The sequence below is a fragment of the Lampetra planeri genome, unplaced genomic scaffold (genome assembly GCF_965212315.1).
Source record: "Lampetra planeri unplaced genomic scaffold, kcLamPlan1.2.h2 scaffold_128, whole genome shotgun sequence".
NCBI classification, from domain to species: Eukaryota; Metazoa; Chordata; class Hyperoartia; order Petromyzontiformes; family Petromyzontidae; genus Lampetra; species Lampetra planeri.
The window spans coordinates 163,773-185,959 of record NW_027613996.1 but is presented as its reverse complement, the minus strand read 5'-3'; the positions used below and the strand labels follow the sequence as shown (position 1 = coordinate 185,959).

General features: G+C 53.2%; 1 long non-coding RNA gene across 1 annotated transcript; it reads right to left on the bottom strand.

Moving 5' to 3' along the window:
- Window positions 1–12,738: 12,738 nt before the first annotated feature.
- LOC144739058 (uncharacterized) lies at window positions 12,739–14,665 on the bottom strand. Its single transcript, XR_013589343.1, has 2 exons — window positions 13,679–14,665; window positions 12,739–13,499 (listed from the first exon to the last, which is right to left on the bottom strand). It is a non-coding gene; the product is annotated as an uncharacterized LOC144739058 (long non-coding RNA).
- Between the last annotated feature and the right edge of the window lie 7,522 nt (window positions 14,666–22,187).

The following is a 22,187-nucleotide window of genomic DNA, read 5'->3' as shown; positions in this document are numbered from 1 at the left end:
ACACTCACACACACCTACACACCTCTATACACTCACACCTACACACACACTTCTATACACTTACACACACCTACACACACACCTCTATACACTCACACCTACACACACACCTCTATACACTCACACACCTACACACACACCTCTATACACTTACACAAACCTACACACACACTTCTATACACTCACACACACCTACACACCTCTATACACTCACACACACCTACACACACCTACACACACCTCTATACACTCACACACCTCTATACACTTACACACACCTACACACACACCTCTATACACTTACACACACATACACACACACCTCTACACACCTACACACACACCTACACACACCTCTATACACTTACACACACATACACACACATCTCTACACACCTGAAGTATTGGAATGACGGCAGGAAACCACTTGACGGGTAGCACACTTTTTATTAAACCTTGACTTGTCACGATACAACGTGTGGTCACTATTCCTCTGACTACACACACTTCACTTGACACGTGTAGTTACTATGCCTCTGACTACACACACTTCACTTGACACGTGTAGTTACTATGCCTCTGACTACACACACTTCACTTGACACGTGTAGTTACTATGCCTCTGACTGCATGCTCACACTGCACTCCGCCCCGTAACGTCCGTGGAGCCTACAGGCCCACCCCAGCTTGGGCGTGGGCCACAACCTCTGAGTCCCAAGGGCCGGCCCTCTCACGGACGCTCGGCCCCGGGTCCCAGGGTTCCGCCTCTGGGTCACACAGAGCCCCGGCCCCTACAGGACAGCGGGACTAGGTACCGCAGGGCCCTATCTCTTCCTCCTCCGTCTTCAGTCTTCGCTGGTCACTCGCTCCCCGTGCGCCTGTGCGCACCACCTTATATAGCCCCCGCTCACAGGAGACGGAGCGTATGCGGACCTCGACGTGAGCATCCCCTTTAGTTGACCAATCCCCGCGCGCTTACCCCAGGATCCCATCGCTGTCAGCGCGCGTCACTGATACCCAACCAATCACTGCCTCATAACCCCCGACCCCGCGCTGACCCCTGATCCTTCACCGTCAGCGCGCGTCACCAACACACACAGCCAATCACTACGCGCTGGCACACGATCCCTACCCCAGCGCGTATCACCACTATATCACCCCCTCCCACATAGCTCGCAGCCGGCCCGGCTGCTAAACAACACAACACAACGTCAACACAACAAAACCCCACCCCCCAGTGTGCCCCGTAACGCAACAACAACAACACAACGACACAACACCCGACAACAACCTATGTACAAACCGACAACCAACACAATAAAAGTCAACAACAACACAACACCTAGACAACAAGCTATGTACAGCCCGACGAACAACACACTAAAAGCAAATCCCAGAAAATGAACGTGTCCAGTGTCTCTGTGTCTATTGATCCCTCCCCCCTCCGCTCGCTCCTCCACCGGGGTGATAGAGCGGTCGAGCGGATGAGGAACGCAGTGACGAGGCGCTCCGGCCGCATTGGCTCCTCATTCGGTTGGTCATGATAAGTATCGCGACTTAGCGCGAGTCCGCCTGGCTGGTCCATCGTATGGGACGGGACGCTGACGACCGTCCGGCGGCTCCGGCAGGCCTGGACGGCACGGATCGGGCCTGGAAGGACCGGCCGCGCCGCGAGGATCCGGCCGCCGGTGGTCGGCAGCTGTCAGTTCCGAGACACCGGGGTTAGTAGGGATGACTTGGGGCCTTGGTCGTCGTCCAGCCGAGGTCCCATGGCGCGCTGACGTGGAGCGCGGCAACCGGACGCCACGTGGCCCCGGAGGCCGCAGTTGTAACACGTGATGAGGGTCGTCGGAGATCTCGGTTGCTCCAGCTTGCGGGCCGATCGCAGAGACGAACGACCCCCCGACCTCCAGTCCCCCGGTCGTCCCGCGGTGAACGCCTCCTCTCGTGGGCTGACGACTTGGGGCTCGGTGACCACCGGGCCCGGAGCTGAGGCCACGGCAGCATTGCAGACGACCCCCTGTTTACGCTGGAGGACCTCGTGCGCCTGTATACTTGTTGCGACCCGCAAAGAAGAAATATCGACCTTGTCGGCCGTGTTGATGGGGACCCCCAGGTCCTGCGCCAACTTGAGCAGTTGCTCCAAGACCATCGCGTCCTGGCCCTCCTCGTCCATACGAGGGAACGCGGCATCGGCGAGAGCCAACAACGCCGTGCGGTAGGCGAGCGCGGTCTCCGTGTCCGCCTTCCGCTGGGCGTAAAAGTGATGGTGACACGCCGAGGGAGGTCCGTAGACCTTGGCCATGAGACCCAGCGCAGCCTTAAGCGTGGAGCAGTCCGACCTCTGTGCGGACGTGAAGGCCGCGAGCGCGTTGTCGTCCAACATGGCAGGCAGTGCCCGCAGCGCCGTAGCGTCGGACCAGGCGGACATTTCCTGATGCGCCAGAAACCTGCGCTGGAATTCGCCCCAGTCCCCGCCTTCCGCCTTGAAGGCTGACAATGTGGGAAGGCGCTGTTGAAAGATGAAGTCGTCCTCTGCCTCGTGGTTCCTCTCCGCCGCACCGTCGGTGTGTGAGATGGCGGCCCCAATGGCGGGTGGCTGATGGCGGTCCGCAGCGCGCGTTGATGACGTAAGCGGGCGCGCTTGGAGAACCGCCGCCACGTGGTGCTCGCCGTTCCCGCCAAAAGATGTCCGCGCAGTTGAAATGGCGGGAATCGCCCAGTCATTTTGGCGGGAATCTGCGGGGCGACCCTGTTGAATGTCCGCCGACGACCCCGCTCCTCCCGACGTGCTGATTTCCGCCAGACGGGAGTGCGCCTCGCGGAGTACGGCATCGGTCCCCAGTCGCTCGTCCGGCGCCCTCGGCGGATCCTGCGGCGTCGGCATTTCTTCGTCCTCTCCCCCCGATGCCAGCTGGCCCGAGTCGTCAAGGTTATCCTCGCAGTCAATCCCGTGAGTCCGACGGGTCTTCCTTGTATCCATGCCTGGAAGACTGTTTCACTTCTGACGCCAGTTGAAGTATTGGAATGACGGCAGGAAACCACTTGACGGGTAGCACACTTTTTATTCAACCTTGACTTGTCATGATACAACGTGTGGTCACTATTCCTCTGACTACACACACTTCACTTGACACGTGTAGTTACTATGCCTCTGACTACACACACTTCACTTGACACGTGTAGTTACTATGCCTCTGACTACACACACTTCACTTGACACGTGTAGTTACTATGCCTCTGACTGCATGCTCACACTGCACTCCGCCCCGTAACGTCCGTGGAGCCTACAGGCCCACCCCAGCTTGGGTGTGGGCCAAAACCTCTGAGTCCCAAGGGCCGGCCCTCTCACGGACGCTCGGCCCCGGGTCCCAGGGTTCCGCCTCTGGGTCACACAGAGCCCCGGCCCCTACAGGACAGCGGGACTAGGTACCGCAGGGCCCTATCTCTTCCTCCTCCGTCTTCAGTCTTCGCTGGTCACTCGCTCCCCGTGCGCCTGTGCGCACCACCTTATATAGCCCCCGCTCACAGGAGACGGAGCGTATGTGGACCTCGACGTAAGCATCCCCCTTAGTTGACCAATCCCCGCGCGCTTGCCCCAGGATCCCATCGCTGTCAGCGCGCGTCACTGATACCCAACCAATCACTGCCTCATAACCCCCGACCCCGCGCTGACCCCTGATCCTTCACCGTCAGCGCGCGTCACCAACACACACAGCCAATCACTACGCGCTGGCACACGATTCCTACCCCAGCGCGTATCACCACTACACACCTACACACACACCTCTATACACTCACACACACCTACACACACACCTCTATACACTTACACACACCTACACACACACCTCTAGACACTTACACACACCTACACACACCCCGCTATACACTCACACACACCTACACACACCTCTATACACTCACACACCTACACACACACCTCTATACACTTACACACACACCTACACACACACTTCTATACACTCCCACACACCTACACACCTCTATACACTCACACACACCTACACACACCTCTATACACTCACACCTACACACACACTTCTATACACTTACACACACCTACACACACACAGCTCTATACACTTAAACACACCCTTCAACATATTAATGTAGTGGGTACAATGGAGAGAGGCAAGACCACTCAGCTCCACATGCTCCCGTACCGCATCAATTAATCTCTACTCCAGCCCATGTCGTGCCCAAATCTTGACTTAACGCTTTCATGACTGCTTCTTTCTTTGAACCTGTCTACGTGACTTTAGGCCCGTCTATCCGGCCAAACAGAAGCTGCTTGGCCATGCGGTGGCTGGGCATGCGGGCTACATGACCCAGCCAACGCAGCCTTGCCTGCAGGGACTTTGTCCAGATCTTTCAAGGAACTGCGAGCTCCTCACACGATCCAGCCTGGTTAACCCCAGGATGGATCGTAGGCAGGACAGCCTAGACGTTTCTAACCGGCGCAGATATTCCATTAGGGGGGTCCACGTTTCACAAGCGCCTCTACACCCACGCACCGAGCCCACGCAGCGTGTAGCTGCTACGCTAGTAAGTTTATTTCGGTGCTACGACCAACAAACCCGCGAGGTGCCACTGCTGCCGCTGCTGCTGCCGCGCTGTGGCGCCACCGCGTGGCAAGGCGGTGACGTCACAGGGCCGATCCTAGGTCTCCACTTGGCGCCGCCGTCGAGTCGCGGGGGTCTCGCTGTGGCCACAGACGCGAGAGGGACTCCGCAGACGACACGCGGAGCCGCGTCCCTTCGCCCCCCGACCTCCTGCGCCGACTTCACCACGCACACACCGAGACCACGCATTCGTTACAAGGCGACTCGTTTGTCTGCGCGACCTTCTTCCTCATTCGGTTATTAGCGGGGGTGTAGTGAGGTGATTTATAAATGTGTGAAATTATACTCGACATTTGACTATAGATTGGTGAATACTTGTGTACGAATCTGCTCGTATAGAATAACTACGACAAATGTTGAATCAGTATGATCACTTACAACTAGGTTAAAGACCTTTATAAACTCGTAGATCGTAAGCAATGCGGTTTCCAATAGGAAGCAGCGAGGGCGGACAAATGATGTCAGGCGTGCAGAGCGTTCGTCGATTTTTACTCCCTTGCAGTGAGCAGAGTTCGGATACCTCACGACATGGACACTCGGTTAAAGTTTAGCGGGTGAGGTCGTTTAGCTCACGAGAAGGAGGAGGAGACCTCCTCCAGGGTTCGCGTCCCATTCCCACCTCCACCACCTCCACCAGCACCATCACCACCACCACCACCACCTCCACCACCACCTCCACCACCACCACCACCTCCACCACCACCACCTCCACCTCCACCACCACCACCTCCACCACCACCACCACCACCTCCACCACCACCTCCACCACCACCTCCACCACCACCTCCACCACCACCTCCACCACCACCTCCACCACCACCACCTCCACCACCACCACCACCACCTCTACCACCACTACTTCCACCTTCACCACCACCTCCACCACCACCTCCACCACCTCCACCACTACCTCCACCACCACCACCTCCACCACCACCTCCACCACCACCACCACCTCCACCACCACCACCTCCACCACCACCTCCACCACCACCACCACCTCCACCACCTCCACCACCACCACCTCCACCACCACCACCACCACCACCTCCACCACCACCTCCACCACCACCACCTCCACCACCACCACCTCCACCACCACCACCTCCACCACCACCACTACTTCCACCTTCACCACCACCTCCACCACCACCTCCACCACCACCTCCACCACCACCTCCACCACCACCACCTCCACCACCACCACCACCTCCACCACCACCACCTCCACCACCACCACCTCCACCACCACCACCACCTCCACCACCACCACCTCCACCACCACCACCACCACCTCCACCACCACCACCTCCACCACCACCACCTCCACCACCACCACCTCCACCACCACCTCCACCACCACCACCACCACCACCACCACCTCCACCACCACCTCCACCACCACCTCCACCACCACCACCTCCACCACCACCACCACCTCTACCACCACTACTTCCACCTTCACCACCACCTCCACCACCACCTCCACCACCACCTCCACCACCACCACCTCCACCACCACCACCTCCACCACCACCACCTCCAACACCACCACCTCCACCACCACCTCCACCACCACCACCACCTCCACCACCACCACCTCCACCACCACCACAACCACCACCACCACCTCTACCACCACTACTTCCACCTTCACCACCACCTCCACCACCACCACCTCCACCACCACCACCTCCACCACCACCACCACCACCACCACCACCTCCACCACCACCACCTCCACCACCACTACCTCCACCACCACCACCTCCACAACCACCACCACCACCACCTTCACCACCACCTCCACCACCACCACCACCACCTCCACCACCACCTCCACCACCACCTCCACCACCACCTCCACCATCACCTCCACCACCTCCACCACCACCACCACCTCCACCACCACCACCTCCACCACCACCACCACCTCCACCACCATCTCCACCACCACCACCTCCACCACCACCTCCACCACCTCCACCACCACCACCTCCACCTCCACCACCACCACCACCTCCACCACCACCACCACCTCCACCTTCACCACCACCACCTCCACCACCACCACCTCCACCACCACCTCCGCCACCACCACCTCTACCACCACCTCCACCACCTCCACCACCTCCACCACCACCACCTCCACCACCTCCACCTCCACCACCACCACCTCAACCACCACCACCTCCACCTTCACCACCACCACCACCACCACCACCTCCACCTCCACCACCACCTCCACCACCAACACCACCTCCACCTCCACCACCACCGCCACCACCTCCACCACCACCGCCACCGCCGCCGCCTCCGCCGCCGCCGCCTCCGCCGCCGCCGCCTCCGCCGCCTCCGCCGCCGCCGCCTCCGCCGCCGCCGCCTCCGCCGCCGCCGCCTCCGCCGCCGCCGCCTCCGCCGCCGCCGCCGCCTCCGCCGCCGCCTCCGCCGCCGCCGCCGCCGCCTCCGCCGCCGCCGCCTCCGCCGCCGCCGCCTCCGCCGCCGCCGCCTCCGCCGCCGCCGCCGCCGCCGCCTCCGCCGCCGCCGCCTCCGCCGCCGCCGCCGCCTCCGCCGCCGCCGCCGCCGCCGCCGCCTCCGCCGCCGCCGCCGCCTCCGCCGCCGCCGCCTCCCACTTTCCCACTCACTCTCCCACCCACTCATTCATCCACTAATTTACCCACCCACTCACCCACCCACCCACTCACCCACTCTCACTCACCCACTCACCCACTCACCCACTCACCCACTCACGCACCTCCTCACCCACCCACTCACCCAATCACTCAATCATTCAAATACCCAATTACCCACGTACGTATTCACCCACTAATTAAATTACCCACTCAACTACTCACCCACCCAAGTACTCACTCGGTCACCTACTCACCAACTAATTCAATGATTCACCGACTCATTCACTCGCTCACCCACCCACTCACCCATGCATTCACCCACCTACTAACTTACCCACCTACTAACTCACCCACCCGCGTATCCACCCACTCATCCACCCACTCGCCCACTTACTAACTCACCCATCCACTCACCCACCCGCCCACGCACGCACCCACTCACCCACCCACCCAATCACCTCCCCATTCACCCACCACTCATTTACCCACTCACCCATCCAACCACTCACTCAAATATCCACTAATTTACCCATTCACTCATCCAACCACTCAATTATCCCCTCACACACAGACTCACGAACTCACCCAATCACTCATTCAAAAATCCACTCATCCACGTTCTCATTCCCCGCTCGCTCAATTCCCCACTGACCCACCCAAGCACCAAATCATGTATCCACCTCCCCATTCATTTAATTACCCATTCAACCACTCATTCATTTAAACTAACTCACTGACCCGCCCACTCACTCATCCACCCACCTAATCATTCACCAACCACCAACTTACTCATTAACACATTCACACATCCACCAATCTACACACTGAATTACCCACTCATCCATCCACCTACCACACCCCCAGCCACCCACTCATTCACACACCGACCCACTCATTCAATTACCCATCCACCCATTCAACCACCTACCATCCACTTACCCAGGTACCAACTCATCCAATTACCCACACACCGATGCACTCATTCATCCAGCACCTACCCACCCAACTTGCCACTCGATTTTGGTGTACCCAGTTGTACTGTTTGGCGGACAGAGGCAGGGGAACTTAAGATACTCCGACCATTTTGGGACCTCCTTTGCCAGTACCAAAATATACTAATAGGGATTTTCCCCTTTTTTCTGGCAACATTTGACTGCAAGTATTGTGGTTAATGTAAACATGATGCCTTGCAAAAGGTGTCAGTTTTGTTGCCAGAAAAAATGGGAAAACCCCTATTAGTACTCGACCATTTGTTTCAACTGCTGTGCCAGAAGATGGAACCAGCAATCTCTCTATTGCCAGTTAATTTTACGAGCCATTGCATCACAGCAGCCCCCTCCAGTATTTAATGTTTAACGAGGGTCGCTCTCTCTCTGCGTGTACATCAGGGTAATATTTAATGAGGTGGTGTGGACGTCTCGCTGCTTCGTGATGGATGTGATGGCAGTGTGAAAGTGGGGCAATGGAACAGCGGGGCATTAGGGCAGAGTAGCACCAGCGCAGTGGAGCAGCGGAGCATAGGGAAATTGAGGCATTGGGGCAGAGGGGCAGTGGGGCAGAGGGCATTGGGGCAGCAGGACAGCGGAGCAGCTTGGCAGAGGGGCAGTGGGGCAGTTAGGGGGCGGATGTGTCAGACGAATCGCCTGATTATCTTTTCCCACCACTGCCTGTACACGTTCTGAAGAAGGGCCATTGCCTGAAACTTCTCTCATGACATCGTTGTCATTGTACCGCCGCACACACAGCCGGGACACTGCACACGAGCCAAGGCACATTTAACAAACCCTGGCAGCACTCACAAGCAATGCAAAGTTACATTGTTTCCTCATAAGTTCATGTCATGACGTTAATAATAAAAACAACAATGATAAGTAATACATTGGATTGATCCTATCTCTGAACAGAGATAGTCTGTTGGCAGCAGTCATTGTCCAGTCCAGTCCTGGCATCTGCTGCTCAGTTTCCTTCCCCGGCTGCGGTCCCAGTGGCACCGTCTTTCCGGGGAACCGTGTGGTGTGTGTGGTGTGTGTGGTGTGAGTGGTGTGTGTGGTGTGTGTGGTGTGAGTGGTGTGTGTGGTGTGTGTAGTGTGAGTGGTGTGAGTGGTGTGTGTGTGTGTGCGGTGTGTGCGGTGTGTGCGGTGTGTGTGGTCTGTGTGGTGTGTGTGGTGTGAGTGGTTGTGTGTGGTTTGTGTGGTGTGTGTGGTGTGTGTGGTGTATATGGTGTGTGTGGTGTGAGTGGTGTGTGTGGTGTGTGTGGTGTGAGTGGTGTGTGTGGTGTGTGTGGTGTTTGTGGTGTGTGTGGTGTGTATGGTGTTTGTGGTGTGTGTGGTGTGTGTGGTGTGAGTGGTGTGTGTGGTGTTTGTGGTGTGTGTGGTGTGAGTGGTGTTTGTGGTGTGTGTGGTGTGTGTGGTGTGTGTGGTGTGAGTGGTGTGTGTGGTTTGTGTGGTGTGTGTGGTGTGAGTGGTGTGTGTGGTGTGTGTGGTGTATATGGTGTATATGGTGTGTGTGGTGTGTGGTGTGAGTGGTGTGTGTGGTGTGAGTGGTGTGTGTGGTGTGTGTGGTGTGTGTGGTGTGAGTGGGGTGTATGGTGTTTGTGGTGTGTGTGGTGTGAGTGGTGTGTGTGGTGTTTGTCGTGTGTGTGGTGTGATTGGTGTGTGTGGTGTTTGTGGTGTGAGTGGTGTGTGTGGTGTGTGTGGTGTGTGTGGTGTGAGTGGTGTGGTGGTGTGAGTGGTGTGTATCACGGGGTGGGTGGGTAGATGGTGTGGTGCATGTGGTGATAGCGGTCATGGTAAGCACCGCACCACCTCCATCACCCCAACTGTGCAGTCGACCGGTCGCAACAAAACAGCATCATGCTGCGGAGGAGCGCACGGATCGCGTTCGCCACACGAGTCAGGCCCTTTCGTTCCTGCACTACCACCTGCTCCTGCGTGTAGGTGTGTGTACGTGTATAGAGGTGTGTGTAGGTGTTTAGGTGTATAGAGGTGTGTGTGTAAGTGTATAGAGGTGTGTGTGTAGGTGTGTGTACGTGTATAGAGGTGTGTGTGTAGGTGTTTATGTGTATAGAGGTGTGTGTGTAAGTGTATAGAGGTGTGTGTAGGTGTGTGTACGTGTATAGAAGTGTGTGTGTAGGTGTGAGTAAGGGTATAGAGGTGTGTGTGTGGGTGTTTAGGTGTAGAGAGGTGTGTGTTTAAGTGTATAGAGGTGTGTGTGTAAGTGTATAGAGGTGTGTGTAGGTGTGTGTAAGTGTATAGAGGTGTGTGTGTAGGTGTGTGTACGTGTATAGAGGTGTTTGTGTGTAGGTGTTTAGGTGTATAGAGGTGTGTGTGTAGGTGTTTAGGTGTATAGAGGTGTGTGTAGGTGTAAGTGTATAGAGGTGTGTGTGTAGGTGTGTGTAAGTATATAGAGGTGTGTGTGTAGGTGTGTATAGGTGTGTGTAGGTGTGTAGAGGTGTGTGTGTAGGTGTGTGTAAGTGTATAGAGGTGTGTGTCAGTGTGTGTGAGTGTATAGAGGTGTGTAGGTGTGTGTGAGTGTATAGAGGTGTGTGTAGGTGTGTGTAAGTGTATAGAGGTGTGTGTGTAGGTGTGTGTACGTGTATAGAGGTGTTTGTGTGTAGGTGTTTAGGTGTATAGAGGTGTGTGTGTAGGTGTTTAGGTGTATAGAGGTGTGTGTAGGTGTAAGTGTATAGAGGTGTGTGTGTAGGTGTGTGTAAGTATATAGAGGTGTGTGTGTAGGTGTGTATAGGTGTGTGTAGGTGTGTAGAGGTGTGTGTGTAGGTGTGTGTAAGTGTATAGAGGTGTGTGTCAGTGTGTGTGAGTGTATAGAGGTGTGTAGGTGTGTGTGAGTGTATAGAGGTGTGTGTAGGTGTGTGTGAGTGTATAGAGGTGTGTGTAGGTGTGTGTGAGTGTATAGAAGTGTGTGTGTAGGTGTGTGTGAGTGTATAGAAGTGTGTGTAGGTGTGTGTGAGTGTATAGAGGTGTCTGTGTAGGTGTGTAGGTGTATAGAGGTACTTGTGTGTAGGTGTGTGTAAGTGTATAGAGGTGTGTGTGTAGGTGTGTTTAGGTGTGTAGAGGTGTGTGTAAGTGTATATAGGTGTGTGTATGTGTGTGTGTGTAAGTGTATAGAGGTGTGTATGTAGGTGTGTAGAGGTGTGTGTATGTGTGTGTAAGTGTATAGAGGTGTGTGTGTAAGTGTATATAGGTGTGTGTGAGGTCCTGGGGGAGGGAAAATCTCTCAGCCAGGAAAACATCATGGCACAAAGTGGGGATAACCCTGCTGAGGCTGCGGTGCCTCAAATATTGGAGGTCACCCCCTGTGAGTGGCTGGCTGAGGTGCCATCTGTTGAGGAAGTACTGAAGGCGATCCGGAGTCTGAGACCAGGAAAGGCACCGGGCAGAGATGATCTCCAAAGCGAAATGCTGAGGGAGGGTGGCGCTTGTCCACAGACTGCCCTATATGACATCATAACAACAGTCTGGACCGCTGGACGGGTACCGCAGGATTGGAAGGATGCCCTGGTGGTCCCCCTCTTTAAGAAGGGGGACCGCACAGACTGTAACAACTACAGAGGCATCTCACTCCTAAGTGTGCCGGGAAAGGTCCTGGCAATGATTATTCAACATCGCCTTGCTAGGCACGCTGAGGAGAGGCTTGCAGAACCCCAATGCGGTTTCAGGAAAGGGCGGTCCTGTACAGATGCCATATTTTCTGTCCGTCTGCTACAGCAGAGGTATAGGGAATTCCAACAAGACCTTTATCTCTGCTTTATTGACCTGGTCAAGGCCTATGATACCATCAATAGGCCTGGGCTCTGGGTTGTTCTTCGTGCTTTCGGAGTCCCTGACCCTCTGCTCACGATCATTAAGGACCTTCATGATGGTGAGCGGGCCCGGGTAAAACTACGTGGCCGGGAATCAGAGCCTTCCCCTGTACACCTTGGGGTATGACAGGGATGTCCTCAGGCTCCCACATTATTTAACATCTATTTCGACTGCGTAGTTCATAGGTGCTCGCTAACAGCACTTGCCCCTACAGTCTGTTAAGGCTATACGGGGATCTTTGTCTTTGTAAGTGTGTAGGTGTGTGTGAGTGTATAGAGGTGTATAGAGGTGTTTGTAGGTGTGTGTAAGTGTACGGAGGTGTTCGGGTGAGTAACCCTGGCAGCGCAACGCTGCTGGCGTCTCGTGCTGCCGCCTGTACCGCGCCTTGTCCACCAGAGGGCATCGCCTACCCACGGGTTGTGGCGTCAGGGTGAGAAGTGGAGGGTGGGGGGAGGGTGGGGGGAGGGTGGGGGGAGGGTGGGGGTGGGTGGGGGGTGGGGGGAGGGTGGGGGGTGGGGTCCGGGGATGGGGGGGGGGCTGCTGCTTCAGCGCTCAGCAAGGGGTCGTGCTTGGTGCACCACTGCCAATTCTTTATTGCATCGATCTATCTCATTCTTTGTCTCTGTTTCTATTTCCTTGCGCCCGAGTATGCACCGCTACTTGTGGTACCCTCTCTGTACTCATTGGAGAGCCACGTACAAACCACTAAATCTTCTTGTTTCTTGTGTGAAGCCCTCTCCAATATTTTATTTTATTTCTGCAAAAGGGCTGCTGCCATGACTGTGGGATGGTTGTCACGATTGACTTCAAATGTCGCGGTTCGATCTCCCAGCCTGGCCTTGAAAACATTGACCAGGGTTCTTACAATTCCCTGTTTTGTCCACCCACAGTCCATCGGTGGGTCGCGTGCAGTGGGCTAAATGGCGAGTACTCCCACCTCTTTCAAGACGAATGGTCAGTGTGGAAAAGTTGGCCAAAACATACCCACCGGATCGGCACTCTAGACCTCCCTCTAGTGGGGGTTCTTTCACCAGCAGTTGCATGAGCAAGTAATTGCAGGGCTGCACCATTAACCTCACGTGTACAACAATCATCTGGTTTACGTGCATTTCAGAACTCCTTGATCCAGACCCCAGCATCCCAGTGCTGCAGGCTCAGTGCTCTGCTTCGGTGTTACCATTGCGCCGTTGGTCCTCTGCAACCCCGTGCCACCCGTTGCCGCGTGTGACGTCGCTGCGCCCTGCGCACCGCACGTGTCCCCAGCCCCTGCCGCTGCTCCGCCGGGACACCGGCTTGATGCTGACGATGTCTCAGGAGCAGGCCGCCTGCCTCCTGGCCAACGCCTTCTTCTGCACGTTCCCCCGGAGCAACGCCACCGGGACCCAGAGCGAGGACTCTGCCTGCCCCGACATCAACGTCAACAGGTGCAGCAGCAGCAGCCCATCACTGTGCATTACACACCGTACACCGTGTGTCATGCAGTACACACACACAGATGCAATGCTCTCTCTATGTAGAGTATTTCCTGCTGTATATGTAGCATCGGAAATGCAAAGCACACACCACACTGTATGCTTACCTGTAGTTGCGGGCACGAGTCGACAGGGGGTGCCACCCTGAGTTATAGAGAGAACCGGGACCGTTGAGAGGCCGAGTTCCCCCCCCGACCCCAGGTGAGGGGTTGGGGGGTTATTCCAGAGCCACCTGGAAGGTTCCAGAAAGGGGGCGGTACCGGGGGTGGAGAGTCCCCGAGGTGGGTATAAAAGACGGACCCCAGGACGGCCCGAGGCAGTGCTCTGAAGACGAAGACTGAAGACCGGCTAGGCAAGAACCCTGGGACCCTGGGACCCTGGGACCCGACGTCCTTTTACGGGCCAGGGCCGAGCACGGACCAGTGGTCGAGACCCGCACCTTGGCTGGGTCGGGTCAGCATAGCCTCCCCTAGGCCACCCTTAGTCGGAGGACTCAGAGCCCGTAGCCCCAGTGATAGGGCACGTTAGCCCAGAGGCCATACCTCCCCAAGTAGTGGGAGTAAAAGGGGCTTCTGTTATAAGATTTAAATAAACCGTGTTGCCTCTAAGCAACGTCTCCAGTCTCTGTGGAAACCCACTACATATACACAAGAAATGCTGTTCTACACATAACGGCCATGCCACGTTTCAGTTCAAAGTAACGCTGCAGTACGTGCACAGGCTATGCTCCTTTACACATACTCTGTATTATACAGCACACACTTTCATGGTGCTGTGTTCACGGTATATGATGCGTTACACATAGGCCATGCTGTATTATAAACTCCGTTCAAAGTATCAGTTTATACGTAGCCAATGCCACTGTACAAAGACAAAGATCCCCCTCATAGCCTGAACAGATTTTTGAGGCAAGTGGTGTTAGTGAGGACCTACAGAGGACGGGCACAGTACACAGGGGAGTGGGTAGCCAACACCACGCATTTGTCTCCCTCGTGGTGATGTGTACCCACTGTATCAGGTACTCATTTGAGGTTGAGTCGATCAAGGGGAGGCCCAGGACCGGTTCAGATATTTCCCACTGTTATACCGGTAGGAACAACAGGTTCCACACTGCCCACCAGGGATTATTTGTCTGTCGTGCATATGGGGAGGGTGGGGGTGGGAGGGGTGGGGCTGGGTGGAGATGGGAGGGTGGGGAGGGGCTGAGGGAGGGGAGGGTGGGGAGGGGCTGGGGGAGGAGGGGAGGGGCTGGGTGGGGAGGGTGGGGCTGGGTGGGGGGTGGGAGGGGTGGGGCTGGGTGGGGAGGGGCTGGTCACCCCGTGGTGCCCTTATAAAACTCAACGTTTAACCTACACACTACACTATACACTACACGATACACTACACTTATACAAGTGTAGTGAGTTCTCAGGGAGACAGACGACGTAGTTGAGGCACACTATTTTATTTAACCAAAAGGCGGTAACATTACTTGAAGGGGTAACGGCCCCTTCACCCGTACTCAATGGGAAACACCCCTAGCACTATCCCCTGACTTCTCCTATTCCCAGTCCTCCGCTATGAGTGCTAGGGGAGGCTATCTGATCCGGCCCTGGTCAAGCACGGATCCCGGCACCCAGCTAACCAGGCCGTGCTCTTACAAGAGCAGCGGTCCTGGAGCTCTTGGGGCCGCGCCACTGGCTTGCCCTGCTCGGTCCTGACAAGGACAGCGAGCCAGGGGTGTTCCAGGGCCTATTCTGCCGGTCTTCAGTCTTCCCTGGTAAGCATCTCACACACTGGACCCGAGCTCTCTGGCTCCCCGCCTTTTATAAGAATCCTCTCCGAGGGGTGGGGCTATGGGGGATCACAACGTCCCCATGCCCCCCCAGGGTTAACCGATGCGGATGTGGATGTAGACACCCGTGTGTGGGTCCAAACACCCTTGTGTTTACACTATGGGAACCTCATTTGCCAGTAAAAATATGATAATTGGTTCTTTACCCTTCTATCTGGCAACAAAACTGACACCTTTTTACAAGGAGTCATGTTTGCATAGACCGCAATACCTGCAGTCATAATACAAACAAAAGAACATAACTCTGATAATGTGCACTGTCCTTAAAGTTGATTGATCCACACCCAAGACAGCTTTCCTTAGAGCCTAGTCTCATATGGGTTGGACCAGATGACGCCAAAAGGCGCACAACTCAAAGACAATGCACCATCAGAGTATGAGAGCTCGGGGCAAGCATCTACACTATGGGAACCTCATTTGCCAGTAAAAATATGATAATTGGTGTAGATGCTTGCCCCGAGCTCTCATACTCTGATGGTGCATTGTCTTTGAGTTGTGCGCCTTTTGGCGTCATCTGGTCCAACCCATATGAGACTAGGCTCTAAGGAAAGCTGTCTCGGGTGTGGATCAATCAACTTCAAGGACAGTGCACATTATCAGAGTTATGTTCTTTTGTTTGTATTATGACTGCAGGTATTGCGGTCTATGCAAACATGACTCCTTGTAAAAAGGTGTCAGTTTTGTTGCCAGATAGAAGGGTAAAGAACCAATTATCACCCTTGTGTTTGTCCGCCTTTCTTCCCGTAACAACCCCTAAATTTGTATTTAGTGTTGAAAAACTGGCAGGATTTTACGTACTTTGTGCTTATATGCTCAGTTATTTTGTGACTTGCTTACATTTTTACACTTTGCACTCATTTTCTTTTGTTTGTTGTTGTAACTTGCTGACCCTGTGCCTCGACTGCATATCTGTGAAAGAAGAGCTTCATAGCTTATCGGATTCCTCTTCATCCAGTCTAAATAATTTATTCTGATTTTGGAAACCAATGCAGGATAAAACGGGGGGGGGGGGGGTAGAACACACTCCACATTCCACACGGAGAAAGTGGCCCAAGTTTGGGCATCAAACCCAGGTCCCTCTGTGAGTTCCAGCCCTGCCGCCTGCAAACGAACACATGTACAGTTCAAACCCCACGTGTACATTCGGTTATATACGGATGTATTTTTATAATTGGTTTCTGGGTGAGGACAAATAATGAAGCAGCCATATCTTTGCCATGTAGCCTTTCATCCAGTGTGATATCGCAAGACTAATGCCCATTTTGTAACCAGACCCACGATGGGCAAAGGTATGCTGTGTTACTGCAGCATCGTTATTAACCTGGTTAATCTATCTCCGCACGATGGTGGGGGGGGGGGGGGGGGAGTGCGATCTCTGCTGTAGCAGGAAGTTGGAACGGTGTCGTGCGCATCTCTTAACAGAGCGGAGCCGGCGCTGCCCCCATCCTCCGCGCTCGCCCAGGCCTCTAAATGGCTGACGGTTGTTGTGGAGGAAGAGGAGACTCCGGTGGAGGAGCTGGTGGTGCAGGAGGAGGAGACCCTGGTGGAGGAGCTGGTGGTGCAGGAGGAGAAGACCCTGGTGGAGGAGCTGGTGGTGCAGGAGGAGGAGACCCTGGTGGAGGAGCTGTTGGTGCAGGAGGAGGAGACCCTGGTAGAGGAGCTGGTGGTGCAGGAGGAGGAGACCCTGGTGGAGGAGCTGTTGGTGCAGGAGGAGGAGACCCTGGTAGAGGAGCTGTTGGTGCAGGAGGAGACCCTGGTAGAGGAGCTGGTGGTGCAGGAGGAGGAGACCCTGGTGGAGGAGCTGTTGGTGCAGGAGGAGGAGACCCTGGTAGAGGAGCTGGTGGTGCAGGAGGAGGAGACCCTGGTGGAGGAGCTGTTGGTGCAGGAGGAGGAGACCCTGGTGGAGGAGCTGTTGGTGCAGGAGGAGGAGACCCTGGTGGAGGAGCTGTTGGTGCAGGAGGAGGAGACCCTGGTAGAGGAGCTGGTGGTGCAGGAGGAGGAGACCCTGGTGGAGGAGCTGTTGGTGCAGGAGGAGGAGACCCTGGTGGAGGAGCTGGTGGTGCAGGAGGAGGAGACCCTGGTGGAGGAGCTGTTGGTGCAGGAGGAGGAGACCCTGGTGGAGGAGCTGTTGGTGCAGGAGGAGGAGACCCTGGTGGAGGAGCTGGTGGTGCTGGAGGAGGAGACCCTGGTGGAGGAGCTGGTGGTGCAGGAAGAAGAGATGAGGGGGGAGACAGAGGAGGTATGGACGAAGGAGCAGGAGGAGGAGATGGTGGTGCAGGTGGAGGAGACATTGGTGGAGAAGATGGTGGAGAAGGAGATGACAAGGAAAGAGGATCAGGTGATGGTGATGCAGGAGGAGAAGAGGAAGCGAGGGAGTCTGGCCCGCATAGGGGGAACCATCCGTTTACTCCTCCGACGCGTGCTGCTGTGTGGTGGCCGGTCTACCACACAGTAGAGGTGGTGGTGGTGGTCACGGATCGTTGTGAACCATGACCACCACACACACCCTGCACCCATTCACCCCCCTGTGATACCCACCACCCAACGCACACCACATACACAATGCACCCAACCACCCCATGATCCCACCCCCACCACATTCCACACAAAGGGTTAGGGGTTTAGAGGGTTAGGGATTTATAAAGTTAAGGGTTTAGAGGTTTTGGGTTATTTCAGGGATAAGGGGTTTAGAGGTTTAGGGATTTCGAGGGTTATAGGGTTTAGGGGTTGAGGAGATTCGAGAGTTAGGGGTTTAGAGGGTTGGGGTTTAGAGGGTTAGGTGTTTAGAGGATTAGGCTATTTGGGGTATAGGGTTTAGAGGGTTAGGGTTTTCAGGGTAAAGGGGTTTAAGGGTAAAGGAGTTTAGAGGGTAAAGGGGTTTAGAGGGTTAGGAGTTTATAGGGTTTTGGGTTTACAGTGAGGGAAAAAAGTATTTGATCCCCTGCTGATTTTATACGTTTGCCCACTGACAAAGAAATTATCAGTCTATAATTTTAATGGTAGGTTTATTTGAACAGTGAAATACAGAATGACAACAAAATCCAGAAAAACGCACGTCAAAAATGTTATAACTTGATTTGCATTTTAATGAGGGAAATAAGTATTTGACCCCCTCTCAATCAGAAAGATTTCTGGCTCCCAGGTGTCTTTTATACAGGTAACGAGCTGAGATTAGGAGCACACTCTTAAAGGGAGTGCTCCTAATCTCGGCTTGTTACCTGTATAAAAGACACCTGTTCACAGAAGAGTTTTAGAAGGTTATGGGTTTAGAGGTTTTGATGTTTAGGGGATTAGGGGTTTATAAGGTGAGGGGTTTAGAGGGTTACGGTTTTACAGGTTGAGGGGTTTAGACGGTTTGGGGTTTATAAGGTTAAGGGTTTAGGCCAGGGGTCGGCAACCTGCGGCTCCGGAGCCGCATGCGGCTCTTTTGAACCTTGACCGCGGCTCCGGGGCGGATGCTAGCGAGGGGAGGAGGCGCACTGTGACACCTGCTCTGGCGTTGCCACTGCTGACAGGTCGCCGCTCCGCTCCACACTGCCCGCCCGGTGACAGGCAATAACGTTGCCGTTGCTTTGTCACATGTTTGGAAGAAGTAAAAACCTTCCTGGGCAGCAAAGAGCTCACCTTTGCTGAGCTGGAACAGCCAGAGTGGCTGGAAAAATTACATTTTATGGTAGACATGACAGCACATCTAAACACGCTAAATACAACCCTTCAGGGGAAAGGAGGCACATCCCTGCACATGCTGGAGGAGGTTTTGGCATTCGAGCGCAAGTTGACAGTGTTTGTCAAAGATTTACAGAGAGGTACACTGTCTCACTTTCCCTCTTTGAGAGAGTTCAAACAAAGTCATGATACGATAAATTTGGAATATTTCAAGTCTGCAATCACCACAATGCAAAGTTCGTTTGGGAAACGATTCTGTGAGTTCAGAGAGGAAAAAACGACATTATCCTTCCCTGTCACTCCCCTGGCGATCGATCCATCCCTATTGAATATGACTGCATTTGCAGGTGTAAGTCAACCTGATCTTGAGATGGAACTGGCCGATATAGCCGACAAAGATATATGGGTGTCCAAGTTCAAATGCTTGACCGCTACTCTTGAGGATGTTGCCCGTCAGAAGGCCATTCTGGCTCAGAATCATAAATGGAGTGATATTGAAAACCTTCCCAAACAGGACAAACTTGTATTCGAAACATGGAATGCCATCCCCAACACTTATATAAATATGAAAAAGTATGCATTTGGAGTCCTGTCGATCTTCGGCTCCACATATGTATGTGAGCAGGTCTTCTCCAACATGAACTATATTAAAAACAAACATCGATCACGCCTCACAGATGACAGCTTGCAAGCCTGTGTGAAAATTAAGGCGACGTCTTACAGCCCTGATGTGCAGACACTGTGCACTGAGGTTCAGGAGCAAAAATCCCATTAACCAGGTAATTTAGCTATTAATTTGCAAAAATATATTTTACATTGTTAAGTGAAAAAGTCCTTTTTTTATTCAGATTGACAGCTGACTGCACGATCCTGTATATAGCAATAAGGTAAGAAACAATATATGCAGTGTTATATTTGTTTTAAATGTTGCAATGGTTTTGCGGCTCCCAGTTTATTTTTTCCTTCGGAAACGGGTCCAAGTGGCTCTTTATGTCTTAAAGGTTGCAGACCCCTGGTTTAGGCAGTTAAGAGTGTTGGGGGTTTATGGGTTGCGGTTTTATAGGGTGAGGTGTTTAGACGGTTGGGGTCTTAAGGGGAAAGTCCTTCAGAAGATTTGGTGTTTAGAGGGTTAGAGTTTAGAACGTTTTGAGTTTAGAGGGTTTAGAGAGTTACGTGTTCAGAGGTTTATGGGTTTTAGAGGGTTAGGGGTTTAGAGAGTTATGTGTTTAGAGGTTTTTGTGTTTCGATTGTTGGATGTTGAATGGTTTAGATGGTTAGTAGTTGAGGTTATAAGGGTATGTGTTTAGGGGTTTAGAGGTATCGGGGTTTCAAGGGTTAGTGATTTACAGTGTTAGGGGTTTAGTGGTTTGAGAGTTGAGGGTTTAACACGTAGACTTTCACAACTAATATTGTCCATAATAAAGGTTTTTTTTGGTTTAGTCTCTAACACTAAATGGCACTTTTTGTTGATGTGACAAATTTTACTAATTGGCTGTTTCAGGTGGTGGTTGGTTTAACGACACGTTTATATTTACATAATCTAACAAAAAAAACCTTTATGGGTTTAGAGGGTTCCGGGTGTAGTGGATTATGTGTTTAGAGGGTTAGCATTTTAGGGGCATAGGTGTTTTAAGGGTTAGGTGTCTAGAGGGTTCGTTCTTTAGAGGGTTGGGGTTTAAATGTGTTGGGATTAGGTTACAGATTTAGGGTTTTAGAACGTTAGAGGTTTGAGGGTTAGGGTTTTAGAGGTTGAGGATTTAGGAGGTTAGGAGTTCAGAGGGTTAGGGGTCTAGAGGGTTAGTTCTTTAGAGGGTAGTGGTTTAGATTGGTTGGTATTTAGAATGTTAAGGATTTAGGGTTTTAGAAGGTTAGGGTTTCAAGGTTTAGAGGGTTAGGGATTCAGAGGGTTTAGAAGTTTTGGTTTTTAATGGCTTAGACGGTTAGGGTTAAAAGAATAAGGGGTTTAGAGAGTGAGGGTTTTGGTGGGTTAGGGTTTTAAGGGTAAAGGGGTTGAGGGTTAGGGGTATAGGAATTTAGAGGGTTAGGGGTTGAGATGGTTAGTGTTTTGGTGGTTTAGAGTTTAAGCTTTTAGAGGGCGAGGGGTTTAAAGATTAGGGTTGTAAGGGTAAATGGGTTGAGAGGGTTAGCGGTTTAGATGGTTATGGATTTAGATAGGGGTTTAGAGGGTTTTAATTGTTCGAGGTTTAGTGGTTAAGGTCTCTGTGCGAGTCCAACATGTTTGTATGAGTCTATGGTAAGATAAAAAGAGTTCAGTTCAATTTGTATATTTCGAAACAATTTGTTTACCTTTCCTGTGATGTTTTTGTATTGTATTTTTGTTGTTATTTTCTGACCCACCCGATTGGACGTCTGTGAAAACATCGTTATAGCTCATCAGATTCATCCAGTATAAATAAATATTCAAATTAAAATTCTATTGACATCTGTGCGAATCTATGGATTTCTGTGAGTTTTTGGGCCTTTGAGTGTATGGATCTCTGTGTGAGGCTATGGGTTTCTGTGCATGTCTATCGGTCTCTGTGAGTATGGGGTCGCTGTGTGAGTCTGAGTGTCTGTAGTAATGTATGAGTCTCTGTTGGAGTCTATGGGTTTCTGGGTATGGTTGTTTGTGCGAGTCTTACATGCACAAATTTTACTTAAAAAGGCCATTGAGGGTTGCGGAATCCAAGTTGAATATCAAGTTCCCTGCAGTGCAAGCCAGCTCTCTAGTCGTGTCATCAAACAGCCCCTTTAACTCTTTATAATAATAAAATAGACTTACTCCAGGAGATCCACACTGAGTCACAGTCAGGTCCTGAATTGTTTTTTTACATTTTCGACGAATGAATGATGAGTTCTTACACAAGTGGAGGGGGGGGGGAATTCGAGAGACTTGCACCGTTGTTTCAACTGCCATAGAAACAAACTGGTGACCTTAGGATCATCGCAAATCCAGTGTGCTAACCATTACACTGTGGCAAATCACCCACACGCTCACTCACCGAGCTACACGCTCACCTGTACACACATTCACTCAGGACCGCAGCTCACAACACTTCTCTTTCTGCTTCTTCTCTTTTACTGACCCCATGCATAAAACATCAAGGTGCCTTACA